This window comes from Manis pentadactyla, chromosome 13 (assembly GCF_030020395.1).
Source record: "Manis pentadactyla isolate mManPen7 chromosome 13, mManPen7.hap1, whole genome shotgun sequence".
In the NCBI taxonomy this organism is placed as follows: domain Eukaryota; kingdom Metazoa; phylum Chordata; class Mammalia; order Pholidota; family Manidae; genus Manis; species Manis pentadactyla.
The window spans coordinates 55560512-55578952 of record NC_080031.1 but is presented as its reverse complement, the minus strand read 5'-3'; the positions used below and the strand labels follow the sequence as shown (position 1 = coordinate 55578952).

Sequence of the window (18441 nt, the reverse complement as noted above, 5' to 3'; positions counted from 1 at the left end):
CTCAAGAACCAGGCACTGAGCCCATCTGTCTACAGATTCCAGCAAAAGACGTTTCCTTCCACAGTACCAGATGCTGGGCACACCTGCTCATAGGCCCTGGTGACTGCCCCTCCCTGGGCCCCCTGGCCAGCTCATGTGTAGTGTCTGGCAGAGCTGAAGCCACAGCCTTTCCTTCCCTAAGCCAATGTGGGGTAAGACTGAAAGAGGCGGCTGCTGCTTCAAATACACAGACCCCACTGCAAGGCCACAGAGTTCACAGAGAATCAGGGAAACACGACACAACAAAAGGAACAATAACAACAGCATACAGAATCCGATGCTAAAGAAAAGGAGATCTAAAAACCACCTAAGAATAATTCAAAATAACTATGTTTTAGAATATCTTACAGTGAGCGGCAACACCGAAAGACAAGGAACAAAATCAGAGAAACAGTACGTGAACAAAATAAATTTCAAGAACACTTGGAAAGAGTCAAAAGGCCCAAAAATAAATTCCTGGATGAAGATCATGGTGGCTGAACTAAAAGATGCAGCACAGTGCTTCAACGGTGGAATATCAAGAATAAGAAAAAAAAGCAGTGAAGTCAAAAGAAAAAACATTCATAAAATGTTATAAATGAAGGATGCCTCATAAAATGTTATAAATGAAGGATGCCAGTGGGACGTATATGACAGCATCAAATGAACGAATACCTGCACTGTGAGAGTCCAGGAAAAGAGAAAGGTAAAGGTCAAAGAAATAGTGGCTGAGAACTACGCATATATAAATGTGTATCCAAATTCATAAATTCCCCCTAAAAACCAAATAAATTGAAACAAAAGAACTCTACACCAAAGGTCTTGGAGTTTTCAGTCTACTTAAAAAAAAATACATAGACTGGGTAGCTTTCAAATAATGGAAATTTATTCATCATAGTTCTGGAAAATGGAAATCCAAAACCAGGGCTCTGACAGATTTCATGTCTCCTAAGGGCTTAGTTCATATTTCAGCCACCTTTTCACAGTGTACTCACATGAAGAAAGGGGAAAGGATATTTCTGGGGTCTCTTTTATAAAGGTGCTAAATTCATTCACATGTGCTCTGCCCTCATCACCAACCCAATTCCAAAAGACCTATGTTAAATTGCAATACAGCATTGTTAGTTACATGCACTGTGGTGTATGTGACTCTCTGGAAATTATTTCAGTTTCATAACTGAAGCTTTGTACCATTTGACCATCACATTCTCTGTGCCTGGCCCTCAAAATCACCATCCTAATCTCTGCCTTTATGACTTCAAAATATTTTATTCCATATATAAGGAAACTATATAGAATTTGCCTTTCTTTATTATATTTCACTTAACATAATGTCCTCCAGGTAGGTACATCCATATTTTAACAACTGAAAGGATTTCCTTCTTTCTTAAGGCTGAATAATGTGTATACACATACATGCCATATCTTCTTTATCCATTTATTCACAGATGGACATTTAAGTTGTATCAGTATGTTGACTACTGTGAATAATGCTACAATGAACTTGGGATGGCAGGTATCCTCCTGAGATCCTGGCCTCAATATCTTTTGATACATATCCTGTAGTAGGATTGCTAAATCATATGGTAATTCTATATTTATTTTTTAATAACATCCATACAGTTTTCCACAATTCAAATGAGTATGACACTGGCACAAGAAAAGACCTATAGATCAGTGGAACCAGGCTGAAAGGACAGATATAAGCCCACATATACATGGTCAATCAATATGCAATAAAGGAGCTATGAATATACAGTGGGGAAAAGACATTCTATTCATTAAATTGTGTTGAGAAAACTGGACAGCTACATGCAAGAGAATGAAACTGGATTACTGTCAACCTTATATATAAAAGTAAACTCAAATGGACTAAATATGTCAATGTAAGAAATGAAACCATTAAACACTTAGAAGAAAACATAGGCAAAATTCTCTTAAACATAAGCATAAGCAATTCTTTTCTGGACACATCTCCCTGGGCAAGGGAAACAAAGCAAAAAATGAACAAGTGTGACTATATCAAACTAAAAAGCTTCTGTACAGCAAAGGACACCATCAACAAAACTAAAAGGCAATTTACATTATGGGATACTATATTCATAAATGATTTATCTGATAAGGGGTTTACATCCAAAAAATATGAAGAACCCATATGTCTCAACAAATAACCAAATTAAAGAATAGGCAGAGAATCTGAATTATCATTTTTCCGAAGAAGAAATACAAACAGCCAATAGGCACATGAGTAGATGCTCCACATCACAAATATCAGGGAAATGCAAATCAAAACCACAATGAGATAGAACCTCACACCAGTTAGAATGGCCACTATCCAAAAGACAAGAAATACCAAGTGTTGGTGAAGATGTGGAAGAAAGGGAACTCCTGCACTGTTGGTGGGAATATAAATTGGTGTAGCCACTATGAAAAATAGTATGGAGGTTCCTCAAAAAACTAAAAATAAAAATACCATGTGACCCACTGACTCCAGTTCTAGGCACTTACCTGAGGAAAACAAAACCCCTGATTCAAAAAGATATGTTTACCCCTAAGATTGCTGCCACGTTATTTACAATAGCCAAAATAATGGTATCAACCAAACTGTCCATCAATAAACAAGAAGAGGTGATATATATGCACAATGGAATATTATTCAGCCATAGAAAAGAAATCCTGCCATTTGCAACAATACATGGACATAGAGAGTATTATGCTAAGTGAAATAAGCCAGGCAGAGAAGAGCAAATACCATATTATTTCACTTATATGTGGAATCTAAACACATAACACAATGAACAAAACAGCAGTAGACTCATAAACACTGAGAAATGACTGGTGGTTACCGTGGGGGAGGGTTTTGAGTGGGCAGGTGGGGAAAGTGAGGGCAATAAAGAGGCCCAAAATCTCAATCTTAATATAAGTAGGTCATAGGAATGGACAATATAGGGCTGCATGGTAAATATAGTGAATGGTTCTGTAAAAAGTTTCTGCATTGACAGATAGTAACCGTACTAGTTAGGATGAGGATTTAATAATGTGCATAACTGTTGAATCACTATGTTGTATACTTGAACCAATACAGTACTGTACATCAATTATATTTCAATAAAAATACGCTCAGAAACATTAATATCATTGATTTTTATTAACTGAATGTTAAAGGAAAATTAATCTGAAACTATGGGTAACCTTAGCTGAGTGCTGCAATTCATTGGTGGTTTTTGTTCCTTTTTTCTGACGGAAGGTAGAATCGCCCTCCACAGCACTATGAACAAGCATTCTCTGCAATGTATTTGCTGAATTTGCATTACAAAATAAAATGAGAACTTTAGAAATATCTCTGTATAAGTGGCAAAGTACAATCCCTAACATAGGAACGGAAAGCCGCTTGCCCCCGTGTCTCTCACTTGTTCTCTACCGACCTTAAACTGCTCTGGAAAGTGGCGGCCAAGGAGGGGAGCGTGGACTTCTCCAGGCAGGGTTACCTGTGTGCACGACAGTGCCGGGGCCTTGAATGCACTGCTGAAGGACACGTTCGCATCCCTCAGTGAGGCACAGCAGTGCAGCTCTACCCATCTTTTACGACTCTATCACTTAATATTTATTTAAAACACCTGGAATCAATGTTGCATTTCTCCCCTCCTTCACGTGCTGATAGAACACTTACCACAGAATGTTTAATCTCTGTGAGAATGGAGCTTACAGTTCATGCTCCTCAAACTTGCTTCCCAATGGCTTCTACCTTACCTATACCTTGAGACTTGGTGACCGATAGAGTGACCATGAAGCATGGAGATCGATTTGTGTATTGATAGGTACAGTCATATTATCATCCACTGTCAGTTACTGGTGATGGGTAGACCTCAGACCTCACTGGCCATCCCTTCTATTTCCCGTAGCTCTGTGACATTAAGTTGGTCAATTCCTGTCTTGAGAAACCTGACCTCTGACATCTAAGGGACACCGAAAGTGGATCAACCACATTCAAGTTCCACACTCGGCTCAGGTGTGAGATCATTGCAAAAGGACAAGTGCCATCTTCCGCATTAGAACGAACCTCTTTATGGACACGCAGAATGAGGGACCCATGAGCTGTGTCTCATGGGAGCCTGTCCCCAGACCTTAACTAACCATAGACCCACAGTCCATGCAGTGCTGTCAGTAACCTCTTATGAAAAACAATCGCTACGCTTTATGCTGTCCTGTTGGTTTACAAATTTAAAAAAGCTATTTTGATTCGGTCTCTAAGGAAATAGGAAAATTACAAGATTGACTTGGCAAAGTTTCTTTAAAATGAATCATATCTGAGAATACAGTGGTTACAATGATACTCCACCTCACACACATGAGAAAGTGCCACACTGGGAAGGGAAGAGCAGAAGTTACTATCCCCACGTAAAATCTTTCCTGCAAGTAGAGCAGCAGCTCTGGAAGACGTGATCCATTCTCCCTGCCCCAGCTGCAAAGTAGAGGTGTAGATTTTGCTCAGTGTGGGAGGCAGATCATGAGAACTGATAGCTCTGAAGCTCCCTCTACAGGAACTGATGCTATTTGTTACAAGATGTAAGTAAGTTCAAGTCCCACAGCACTCTTGAAAGCAATGGGTAACTGGGGGTAAGAATTTGAAGAGTTTTACTTATACAGTAGTAACAAGCTATATTATAGGGCAGGGGTTACACTGTGGAAAACCAAAGACAGATGAGTGCCCTTCCTGGATCAGGGCAAATTTCAAAATTTAGCCTAAAAAATACACAAGGTCCCTATTTAATTGGATCATGATGTAGAATAATTTATATTCCAGGTCATAGTAAAAAAAATAACAGAATTTTCAACAGGTAATGAATGAAACCTAACGGTTGGTTGGAACATCAACAGAGGGAGACAATTTAATAGATCCAAGAAAGAGACTAAGGAATCCAGGCTGAAACTCCTGACACCCCAAGACAAACTGTGCATGCTCCAGGACGCGCCCTTCTGAGGGTCACATGCAAGTCTGTATGACGAAAGGAAATAGATGTCACTGAAATACTCCATCCATATCGCTAAACAGATAAGCAAAAACAAGAAGAAGCCCTGGCTTGGGGCCAATGTCCAGAGGTATTACAATATACTATTAAAATTTCCTGTTTTTAAGGACTGAAAAGAAACAGGGAAATGTGACACCTACACAGGTAAAAATGAAGACAATAAAAACTACCTGTGTGAAGATCTACACGTTGGAGTTGGTAGAAAAATATTTGATAGCATCCATTATAAACATGTTAAAGGAAATAATACTGAAGATGAGGTTATTATGAGAATATCTTATCAAAAATATAATACAGAGACACAATTTTTTAAAAGCAACTGATTAAAAATTCTGGAGTTGAGAAATATCATGAAATGAAAATTATTTACTAGAGGGGATCAACAGTAGATTTTAATAAGCAGAAGAAAATATCATTAACCTTGAAACAGGTTGATAAAGTTTATACAGTCTGAAGACCAGAAGGACAGTAAATAGGAAACAGTCTCACGGAGAACATTAATGCACATGTGATAGCGGCATCCAAAGGGGGAGAAGGAAAACAGAGAAACGATGGCAACATTCCAGACTGGATGAAAATTTAACCTGTACACCTGAGAACCTTTATTTACTCCAAGAAGGACAAACACAATGAGACTAACACCCAGAAGAATTATTAAAACCAATAACAGAGAAACACTGAACAAGGAAAATCTGACTCCTTATACACAAGTGCATTCAAATTAACAGATGACTTTTCAGCAGAATAATGGAGAAGGCAGTGGAGGGAAGAATGCAGTGTGTTGAAATAATAAAGAAATACCAAAGAACATTATATCCAGCAAAATTATCTTTAAAACCAAAGTTGATATAGATGTCTTCACTGGTGAATTTTACCAAAAAAATAATAATATAATAATGGAAGACATGAGACAAATTCTCCACAATTTTTTTCAAAAAATGTAAGCATAAGGGACTTTCTCTAATTCATTATTATAAGCCCAGAATTACCCTCAAAGTTCTGAAAAAGTCACTTTTAAAAAGAAAACAGATTAATATATCTCATGAACAGAGGTATTAAAATCCTCAATAAAATATTAAACACAACTACTATAAAATTCAACCATGTATAAATGTATAAAATGTATAAAGGGAATCGTATCATACAAGAAGACCAAGTGGCTATTGCTGATATTCAAGCTCATTGAAAACCTGAAAATCAGTAAACCAAAGATAAATTATACACCTAAATAACTATAGAAATATCTTTTGAAAAAATCCAACACTTAACATACCCTCAACAAATGATTAATAGAAGAAAAACTTTGAACTGGATGAATAACTACAAAAAAAGCCGACAGCTAACATCATTCATAATAAGAGACTGGTCTCTTCTCCCAAAAATAGGAAGCAAGACAAAGGTCTCCTTTATCAATACTTCTAGTCAACATTATACTAGAAGTCCTATGTTAGTCAATAAGACAAGAAAACTAAATAAAATCAATAAAGATTGGTAAGGAATAGGTAAACCCATTTTGTGAGAATGAGGTAGAGTAAATTGGGAGTGGGAGCCAAGTGGGTGGAGGATGTATTCCTGAGGTGGATCCTCCTCCTCAGGACTGCAATTACAGGGTGCAAACAGCCATACATCAATGTGAATATGTTAAAGACCATGGAAGTGTGCACTGTAAATACATTGAAATTGTTAACTTTATGATATGTGAATTTCACTTCCATAAAAAGATTAGGCATCCAGTATTTGACTACATACCAATAATGAACAATTGGAATTTTAGGTAAAAAGGCATTAAAACTGACACCTGAAAATGAAAAAAATAGCTAAAAATTAGCAAAATATAGGATCTATATGCAGAGAATGACTATACTGAAAGTAAGCAAATACAGTATAAATAAACGGAGAGACATCCTATGTATGTGATTTGGGGAAACAATATAGTTAAGATGTTAATTTGCTCATTGATCTACATACTCAATGCAATCACAATAAAAAACTAAAATGTTTTGCAGATATGGACAGATCAATATAAAGTTTATATGGAAAAGCATAAGACCTACAAGAACTAATAAAATATAGAAGACAAAAATAAAGTTGGACAACTCATAGTGCAAGATTGAAAGATTTACTATAACTCTTCCATAAACCAAAAGCATAGTATAGTTGAAAGACTAGTAACATCAATAAATGGAAGGGACTAAGAACACAGACAGACAAACACACAAATACAGTCAACTGAAATTTGGTGAAATAATAGAGTCAATACAAAAGAAAAATAATTCTTTCAACAAACAATATTGGAAAAATTGGATATTCATGAGCAAAAAATCAATGTAAAACACAGACCTTTCACCTTGCAAAAAAATTAACACAAAATAGATAATAAATCTAAATGTAAAGCACACAATTATAAAAATTCTAGAAGAAATCCAAGGAGAAAATCTAGGTAATGTTGGGTGTGGCCATGAAGTTTAAAATACAAAAGAAAATCCAGGACCCAGACCCATGAAAGAAAAAAATTAATAAAATGGATTTTTATCATTAAAATATTCTCTGAGAAAGACACTGCTAATATAATTGAACAAAAAGCTATGGACAGACATAAAGTCATTCAGAACACATATCTGTTAAGGGATTTGCATGTAAAGTATAAAAAGATCTTTATAGTACGAAAATAAGAAGTGAGTTCATTAAAAATGGGAATTGTAAAACTCTGTATCTTCATTAAATCAAACTAAACATGAAAAACCTGTTCTTATCCAATGTTTTGAAACTCTTTTATCTAATAAGTAACAAAATTACTAGATAAATACCTGAAGTAGAAAGAAGCTGCTGAAATTTAGTAATAATATGTGGCTCCTTATGTGCCTACTATTACATATTTGTAATGTGCCTGCTATTCCTCTCTCATCAATACAGCAGAAAACATGGAATGGCAGCCTGTGTTCCTACTGCAGCCTGCTGACAGAGGAAGGTGTGCAGATTTTGTTCTCAGATAATTGAGGTTGTCTGAGCTGACCTGGTTGTCTTTTGTTTCCCTGAGTGACCAGCCCAAGACTCACCATAGTTTTGTCAACCTTGGACATTTTTGTGTGTATGCAATATTACCTGGCAGCACTCCTTGACAACATTTAAAGGAAAATATTCAAGCTTTAGCTACCTTGGCAAAGTGAAACCCAATGGGGCAGCAATAGACAAACTAAAATAAGTGTAAAAGGAGAGACTAGAAAGAAAAACATGAGGGAGCAAGGGCTTTGAATCTCTGCTTTATTGATTTTTGAATATAGTTGATTTTGCTTATTTTCTTCTGTCTTAATTTCGCGCTTGCTTGGCAATTAATTGGTCTACTACCATTAATGTGGGTTTATTTTCACTGGTGAAAGCTATTTAGCCTTAGGGACAGTTCCATCTACAGCAATTCCCTTAAACATATCCTGTAAGGCTAGCTTAGTGGTGGTGAATACCTTCAACTTTTGTGTATCTGGACATTGTTTAATACCTGCCTCAAATTTAAATGATAGTCTTTCCTGGTAGAGGATTCTTGGTTGGAGGCCCTTCTGTTTCATTACATCAAATATGTCATGCCACTCCCTTCTGGCCTGTGAAGTTTCTTCTAAGAAGTCTACTGTCAGCCTGATTGGCTTTCCCTTGTACATGATCTTTCTTTTCTCTCTGGCTGCTTCAACACTCTCTCTTTATCCTTCATCTTTGCCATTTTAAATATTATATGTCTTCCTAGGTCCTGTATGGACAACACTGTATGTCCAGGTGTTGTCTCCCTGGGGTTCCTTTTGTTAGGGGATTTCTGTGCTTCCATGACCTAAGTGTCTATTTCCTTCCCAAGATTGAGGAAATTTTCAACAATCATTTCTTCAAAGACTTTTTATCCATTTGTCTTTCTCTTCTCCTGGTATCCCTATTATGTGAATATTGTTCCTTTTGGATTGGTCACAGAGCTCTCTTAACATTCTTTCATTCCTAGAGATCTTTTTCCTCTTTGTTCCTCACCTTCATTATGTTCCTCTGCTCCAATTTCCATCTCTTCCACTGTCTCTTCTACCTGTAATAATCTACTCTTAAATCCCTCCATTGTATGTTTCATTTCAGATACTGTATTCTTCAGCTATGGGTGGCTCTTTTTCAGTCTTCTATCTCTTTTTTGAGATCATGAATACTTTTCTACAGATCAGAGATATAACATGCATAAGTCTCATATCAACCCCCTGTGCTTAATGAAGTTTGTGTTCTTTAATTTCATCTGTTCATTAACAATGATTTACACACACAGGTGGCACTATTTTTGATGTTCAATACTCATTCCTGTATTTTCACTGGGTCCCATTTACCTGTGCCATGATAATTACCTGCCCAAAACCACCCTGTGCCACTGGCTGTTGCTGGATGGTAACAATTATTTCCCCAGAGGCTTTACAGCTGATGACACAGGCATGCCCACTATTTAAAATATATCAGAATATGACTGACCTGTTTGTGCAACATAATGGTGCTTTGTTCATGTGAAGACATTCTCAGATCCTGTCCACATAGGACAATTTGGTTAAATCATCTTTAAGACTATGATTTTGTAAGATTAACAAGAGGCATTTTTTCAAGTTGAAAACACAAAATACTCAATAGTGAGTACTCTGTGGTTACTGTTGTTAATGTCCTTCTTCTCCTCCACACTCTGATTTTTCTGTAAGCATTTGCTTCACTTTGTGTCTTTATTTTATTTAGAAATGGAAATGTATTTTGAATGGAAAATATGGATAGAGCTCAACTGTCTTTTTTCTCTTAAACAATATATTCATTAAAGGAATAATTCAGACCATTAAATAATTACATTTTATAGGATATAGTAAGGAAAGAGAATTCTATTTTATTGTTTCTGTAATTTCTAATATCATAGCAGTACTTTATGATAACCCTGATGACTGAAAATTCTTATTTTCAAACATTTATTGATGCATATTATTGAAAAATGTACAGAAGTATGTATACAGAAGTTATACAAGATACTAAGGCATCAATATAAAAGCAGAATTAATAACACATAAAGATGTTGCCATATAGAAGCACATATTATATATTTATATGTAAAATAAGAAAATAAAATATTTCAATATTGTATAACTTTTTAAAAATGTACTACTTTAGAAGTAATTCTATAATGTTGACTTCCTCTTTTGCTATTGATAACATATGGACTGTTTCAATAACTGAAAATCAGGATTTTGCCCAGTGTCTGCCCTTTCTGGCATTTCCATTACAGTTGAATTATTTATTTAAATATCATTAAATTCACAAGGTACTCATTTTTTATTAAAAGATAAGTGATGTTTAAATATGTTAAGTATATTGAACTGGGATAAATAATTATTTAGCTAAATAAAAGTAATAAGACTGCAAATTTATATCTCTTAAATTTGTCTCTTTAAATTCTGTATATACTATATTTAAATGCCACCGGAACACTCAAATTAAGTTCCTTTAGCTGCTTTTTAATAAGGAGTCAAAAAAAGGATTCATAGTGCCTATGTTTATTGACTACCATTTAGGAAAACCTGATACATCCATTCCTTATGGGATATTAATAAATAGTAAATGTGGACTCCATTATATAAAGGTCAAGTATTATACACAAGGAACCAAATATTTTAGTTAAAAATATTCCAACAACACTGGACTATGGATCCTCTTATGACTAGTGACTTGACCATTTTGTCTAAGTTAGACATAAAGTACTATCAAATACACTAATTAAATTGTTATCTACAGAAAAAATCCCTAGTGAGCAATTAGTCACTGCCCTCAAACACGATTTTAAATATAATAAATATTACAACTACTAAGCAATAATAAATCCTCGCCTATATTGTATAATTGACTATCACCCTCTCACTTTAATTTCCAGGTCTATAAAACAATCTTTAATTTAGTTAAATGTCTGTTTGTTCTTGACTATAGCAAAGTAAGTATATCATACTGACATTAGAAGACTCACTCAGCTTGCCATGTCATTTTTTTTTAGATTATTTCTTCATTTATAAATTGTTTATATTAAATTATATATTTAAATATTACACATTATGGATGATTTCCTATAATTCAAAATGTTGATTGTAACAACTGCTGTCATTAAACAGTTTAAAATCATGTGGGATATAAGTAATAGTAAAATTTTAATTTGTTAGAGAAAAGTAGAGATTAAAAGTAAGGGCACTGTTTAACATATGAATTTTTTAGCTTATTATCTTAATGAGGAAAGTTTCTGTGAGGGATTCATGCCAAAATTAATAGTAATTTAAGAAAGCAATTCAGTTGTTTAAAAAACAGGATTTACAATACGGAAAATAACATTCAGAAAATAGAGATGGGAAAAGAGCTCACTTTTTTGTTGTTTTGTTTGACAACCATATGTGATTAACTTCAGGCTGTGTCAACATGTAGACAAAAATTCATAAAATCTATCATAGTAAAAACAGAATATTTTGTAAATTGATCACACATTAATCTTTAACTACCCAAATTCACTTCAGCTAGACAGGTGCCTCTTGAACATGCTCTCATGAAGTTTTATTTTTCTTCCAAACATTTACTAAGTGATTCTTTACAAAAATTTTAATAACTTTCTGTAAAAATTATATTTGAAAATGTTACAAAGTATAAATCTATCAGTTCCAGCTTTGGATCTCATGGCAATGCCAAGGTTTTATAAAAGCGTAGAAACTCTTAATCTTAATTTCACTTATGTTGATAAATCCAGTTACGGATTTACACTCATCCATAGACAGAAAGCTCTGAACAACTCTCTCTGAGAACTCACTTCAATTAGAAGATCTTTTTATACATATCAGTGTTGACCTTCATTAAGCAACATACTCCATGAGCCAGAGGAAAGTGCCGTGAGGGGCCCACAGCCTGTGCATCCCGGCCAAGCAGCAGGGCCCGAGAACCTGACCCTCAGAGCCCTGCTCCTTTGCTCCTCTCCAGATGGAGAATGAGACAAGCAGGCCAGGAGACCAAAGGTGGAACTTTCCACAACAAAAATTCCAACAGAATAAAACAGAAGTAAGCACTGTGAAAGAAACTCAGACAATTTTATTATTTCTTTTTTTACTTTCTGTCTTTCATGGTTTATCCCTTTTATGTTCCAGCACATTTGTGTCAACCAGCATTCGCATAAATGGCCACTTCCACCATGGTGCCTGAGTTTCTCCTTGTGGGTTTTACTGACATGCTGGAGTTAAGTGTCCTACATTCCCTGTTATTCCTACTGATGTAATTGGCCACCTTGTTAGGGAATCTCCTCATTGTCTCTGCCACCACTCTGGACCAGAACCTTCACACGCCCATGTACTTCTTCCTCAGGAACATGTCCATCTTAGACATGTGCTACATTTCTGTCACTGTCCCCAATGCCTGTGTCAACTCCCTCACTGACAACAGGGCCATTTCAGTGGCTGGCTGTGCAGCTCAGATCTTCCTGGTCATTTATTGTGCATATGTAGAGTTTCTCTTCCTCACCTTCATGGCCCGTGACCACTATGTGGCCATCTGCCAGCCCCTCCACTACCCCGTCATCATGAACCACCAGTTCTGTGTCTGGACAACACTGGTCTCCCTGCTCAGTGAGCTTGCCTATGCAGCTGTGCACACAGGGAACACGTTCCGGCGGTCCTTCTGTCAGTCCAATGTGGTCCATCAGTTCTTCTGTGACATCCCCTCTCTGCTGAGCCTCTCCTGCTCTGACACTTTTAGCAATGAGCTCTTAATTCTTATCTCCGCCATGGGTATTTATGGTGGCTGCTTTATCTTCATTGTCATGTCATACCTTCACATATTTGCCACTGTGCTCAAGTTTCCGACCAGAGAGCGAGGAAAGGCCTTCTCCACATGTGTCCCTCACATGCTTGTGTTCTCTGTCTTTCTTGGTTCTGAAAGCGGTGTGTACCTAAGGCCTTCAGGAGCCTCTGATACAGTTCTGGACATGCTTCTTTCTGTACTTTATGCCATTGTTCCCCCATTCTTGAATCCTATCATCTACAGTCTTAGAAACAAACAGGTAAAGGAAGCTGTAAGGAAAGTAATGTCAAGGAAGTTTTATTCAGGAAAATTATAAAGATTATCTTTGGATTTATTCAAATGTCTCTTAGTAAGACTCAGACTTCTGTAAAATCCACTATTGTCTGTTTTGCACATTAGATTGCCTACCCCTATATTGCATTATCTAAACCTGAGTGTTTGATCTTATAAAATAATTATTTTGTGTTTTTCATCACTCTATTTTCTAAAAAAAATGAGTAGGGATTTCCAAGTGAAATCCAAGGTTTGAGAAATATTTAAAATTCTTAGATATTTTCCATACACTATAAAAATGGAAAAGTGGCTCTACCAAGAGTAGAAAAACATGAAAAAAGAAAGGATCCAAATAAGAGGCTTCCAAAATCTAATATCTTTTTGAAAGGAGGGAAAAACACACAAAAAAAGAAAAGTTAATTTTCTTCACAGATACGTTATCTATCAGGGTTTTTTTAGTAAAATATCACATCTGGCAAATATGAAAACATGACCCCTATTTATTATTACTAGTATTAACTAATCAATTATTAGTATCAACATACAAATTGGCTACATCAATTTGAAATTTATTTTAGTTTATTTATTTCTATAGCATAATCCTCTATCTGTACCTGTGGACTAAGAACCTGTATAAATATTTCCTTAACATAGTACATTTTATAAATCTCTCATAACATAGCATATTTCCCTAAACATTTTGTTTTACAAACTGACATACACTTTTGCCTCATTAATTCATAACAATATTGACACATATTCAAGAACAAAGGAGAAGGAAATGAGTTCATATAAATTCATGCCTAACACAAAAAATCCCAATAAAAATGTATTGTTTCCAGGTCAGGAGTCTAGAGGTCAGATGCCACAAGTGTCAGCAGGCTTGGCTGTCTCCTAGGGCTGTGAAGAGAATCTGTTCTGTGCCTCTAGGCTGGGTTCTGCTGACTTCCTAGCAAGCTTTGGCATTCGCCGGTCTCTGTTGCATAACCCCCATCACGGCTGAATAAACTCTCATGTGGTGTTCTGTGTGTGCGTGTGTGTGTGTCTTCTCCCAAATCTCACCTTTTGGTAAGAATGCCAGTCACACCAGAAGTTAGGGCTTCAACATATGAATTTTGGGAGAACACAACTGAACCCATAACATCAATTGAAAAAAGTAACTGAGTAGTTAGCTGATGGAAGAAAGTAAGGGATGTTTGAATAATAAAAATGAGCTGTTCATGATGGACATGGTAATTTATTTTCACTGTGTAAAACACTGAGTGAATCCAGGGGTTCCTTCACAGTGAGTTAAAAAAGTCCTACTGTGCCCAGGGGGGTGCTGGTTTCCTGAGGTCACGCAGAGTTCCATGGTCCCTTGTCTGTCTCAGTGGGTTAGAATTTGTTTGTGGTGAAATATAATGACCAGTTTTAATATCTTCAATAAAAGTGCTATGTTATGTGCCCCCCTTTATGAGACTTCTCTTGCCACCCTTCTTGAGTGTCGACAGGGTGGCCGCAGAAGGGCTAGGCAGATGATCCGGCTTCAGGTCCGGACAACCGCCTCGCTTTCACTCGGCGTTCTCACGGCGTTTTCTTTTGTTTGTTTTCATGTCTTTCATACTCTGTTTGATACCGAATCAACTGATGGTTATGCTAACAGGATGGTGGCTACGCCACAGTACTCAAGATCTGTGAACTATACACCCGAGAAACAATTAGGATCAAAAAATATAACAAATATTTTTGGAGTGACCTCTTTAAAACAGCTTCTTTGAGGTATAATTGATATGTAAAGGACATGTTTAATGTGCATACTGTGATGAGTTTGGACATAAGCAAACACCGGTCGTGCCGTTATCACAACAGATATATCCAGCGTGCATAATGTTTACTTGTGTGTCCTTGTTTCTTTTTTTGTTTAATTTTTTATGGTCACAACACTTAACATGAGACACAACCTCTTAACAAATTTTGAAGTATACCTTAAGTATACAATGCCATATTGTTTACTATAGACACTACATTGTCGAGATCACTAGAACTTTTTCATCTAGCAGAACTGAAATTTTACTCCCGTTGAACAGACCTTCATTTCCCCCGCCCGTCTCCAAGAGCCATCTGCTTCCCCACGTTCACTGCAGCATGAGTCACGTGGCCAGGATATAGAGGCAAACCTTAAGTGCCCACTGACACATGAACGGAGACACAAAATACGGTATATACGTGCAGTGGCTGTTAAGTCTTAAAACAATGTGGATCGTCTTGGAGGACGTCATACTGGTGTAACAAGCTGGTAGGGGAAGGGTAAATACTGCATGACTCTGCTTCCGTATTTATAGCGGCCAAACTCATACAGCACAGCAGCCTTTTAACCAGACTCTTTTGGTCAAGAGCTGATCATGTGACTAGTTTCCACAAGCTGGTTTTTCTAACTTTAGTTAATATGGGGTTAATTTTTGCACAGTACCTTAGGTAATAGGAAACTTCAGCCAACACACATCCATCATTAGATGTGGTCCAGAAATAATTAGATCAAACCTATTTTCCATCCAGCCACGTTGCAGCAAGCGGTTAAAGTATTTTTGTTGAGAAATGTCAACTATTCAATTTTGTGCAGTTTTACTGTAAGGGAAATTTAAAACACCGCATTCTAATTCAGTGACTTCTCTCCCCCTTACCACCCTCCCAACCAAGAAGAAGAAGCTATGGAAACCAGTGTATCTGAGACTCTCAGGAAATTTGACCCATATCATAATGAAAAATATCAAGTCATTTGAGTAAATACGTATGTAAGTTGTAGAACATCAAAATTGCAAATACGCCTTACCTAGGTGACAGACTCTTTCCTCTTCCTAAAACTGAAACTGATGGTTTCTATTACAGGATGCACATCCTCTAGCTGTGGAAAAATCTGTTAGGTACTTCTCAAATATCTTATGACCTTCAGCCAAAATTTCTACATTTATAGCAGAAGAAAAGATCTACACAAAAACATTTTCCTCTAATGAGTAAAAAATTGTTTTAATTATTTTATTCTGCAATATTGTATAGTACATGGCTTTACTGAAAAGCTCTTATACTTTATGATTTATTTATGAGGAGCAACCATTATACACCTTATGCTATTCTAGAGCATTGCAGTTAGTTTGAATTTATTTGTTCTGTTTTATTTTAGTGTCCTCAAAATTGTTGCTTAAAATGATTACACTGTAAAATTTTACAGATAACATTATCACTTATGAGTGGATCTAACATACAAAGGAACTTCCATGGATAAAGGACCATAGAAGAACTGCATCTGGATCAGACTGTTAACATACAATTTTAGATCTACAGAATCTTTACAGTATTCCAGAAAAAAATGTAAACTCTACTTTTGCATACATTTCCTGATACAACTATAATTTCCCTGAATCCATTAGAGGAATAACCCTTATAAATATTTTGTAATGAATTAGGCTGGTCAGAACAATGAATTGTATGTTTCACATTTAAAACAGCAATAAATTAAATTTTATTCATTAGCACTGTTGAAAGGCATCTGTTTTGATGAAAGACTTTTTGGATGTTTTATCTAGTGTTACCATGTTTTGTAATAAACTACCTGGCAGCATGATGAGATGGGAATAGGAATAATTGTGTTGCAAGGACATTACCATTTCCATATCTCATCTAATGTCAAAGCATGAAAAACTCTTTTCTGATTGGAACATAGTGGATATACCATATTATATTGATTTCAGAAAGAATGTAAAACTCTTGTGGATGACTCCCCTAAAGGCCAAGATGGAGAGCATGAGAAAAATATACTGCTCTCAAAAGACTTCTTCATATATATAAGCATACATGACTCCTTTTGGCTATTCTCAATTTACTCTTTTACATGGAACCGGAATATTTTGAGATGTTACTGATTCAGAATACATTAGATAAAAGAATACATGTAAAAATCATTACAAAAATGTTATCTCATCAATTAAATTTTGAACCACAACATGTAGGACTTTTCTATTAACTGTAACTTTTTAAAAGTGCAAATAAGAAGACTTAAGAAAGTGGTCTTGAATTACCATTTAGTAGTTAAATGTTATTATATTATATCAAGACCTTATTTTCTCTCTCTTGAGGTAAGATATCAAACATCTGTTTTTATGACAGAAGAAATCAGCCAAAATGGATCATTGGTATTCTCAGGGATTTTCCTGAAGACAGGCATCAATTTACTGAAAAATGCAAATTCCTCTCTAATTTTTTGAGTAGTAACAATAAGTGTTTTTGTGTCGAAATCCAAATACCATTAACTGGAGGAAAAGCAAAGACAGGTCTTTCTGGTCAAAATGACATAATGGTATCCAACTAAACAGTTTTGATACCACCCACAAGAATGCTCTCCTACGCGGTGACAATATTCACAGTAGGATGGTCACCAAGCAGTACAAAGGCAAAAATGGAAAAATTGGACTTAATTGGAGTGAGCTTACATTGTGAGTTCTGTCAAATAAGGGAATTTCCAAATGTCCAGCATCATTCATGCAGCCCTTCTGTGAGCTCGATTTCTGTGAAGGCCAGGCTGAACTAGCAAGCCCCCAAAGAAAGGACACAGATGGCATCTCACTGCAGATAGGAACCTCCAACACCAGCTGTGACACGGCAGGTATTTCAGATTTCTGGCTGCTTGCCTTTGGTGATGTTTGCAGTCTAAAAAGTCACTTATCACTTGAATGAAATTAATTCAAGAAAACAAGTTATTGATCTTAAGTTTTTGCCACCAAAGAGAGTTACGGCACAACCAATGGGTAAGTACAAATACGTTAGGCTTGATTGACTTAACCAAATCTGTGTATGTTATCCAGATTTTGGATGCATAACAAGGAGATAATAGGAATTAAAAGGCCAAAATGAAGGACACGATGCTTAAAGAGTAGTAAGTGTCAGTAAGTGATTTCTTCTATAATTGAAAACCTGAGATTGCTTAATTGGCATCTGATGCTGGCAACAGCTAGTACAAGAGTCCGTTCTAGTACAAACTGAAGGACAGGATGCTTAAAGAGTAATAAGTGTCAGTAAGTGATTCGAAATCAGAAATCATCATAGGGGAAAAATAGCGAAGGAAATAGAGAAGAGCATTTATCTTAAAGTATGATTACCTGTAGCTTTACTCATCTGATTTTGTTCTGTGGTTCCTGGAAAGGATTCTCCTTTATATAGTCATCTACCTAGTGTGAATGTTTTGTCTGCAAGCTGACTTCTACTTTTCCTACAGCTTCATTTGACATATAGAAATACTTCTTGAGGAAAAATCCACTATGAATTATTCTTAATGATTCTCAGTTTGAGC

At 36.1% G+C, this 18441-nt stretch overlaps 1 pseudogene; it reads left to right on the top strand.

Annotated features, from left to right (window-relative positions):
• The first annotated feature begins 12228 nt into the window (after positions 1-12228).
• Positions 12229-13164, top strand: LOC118931264 (olfactory receptor 14C36-like; annotated as a pseudogene).
• Positions 13165-18441: the final 5277 nt, after the last annotated feature.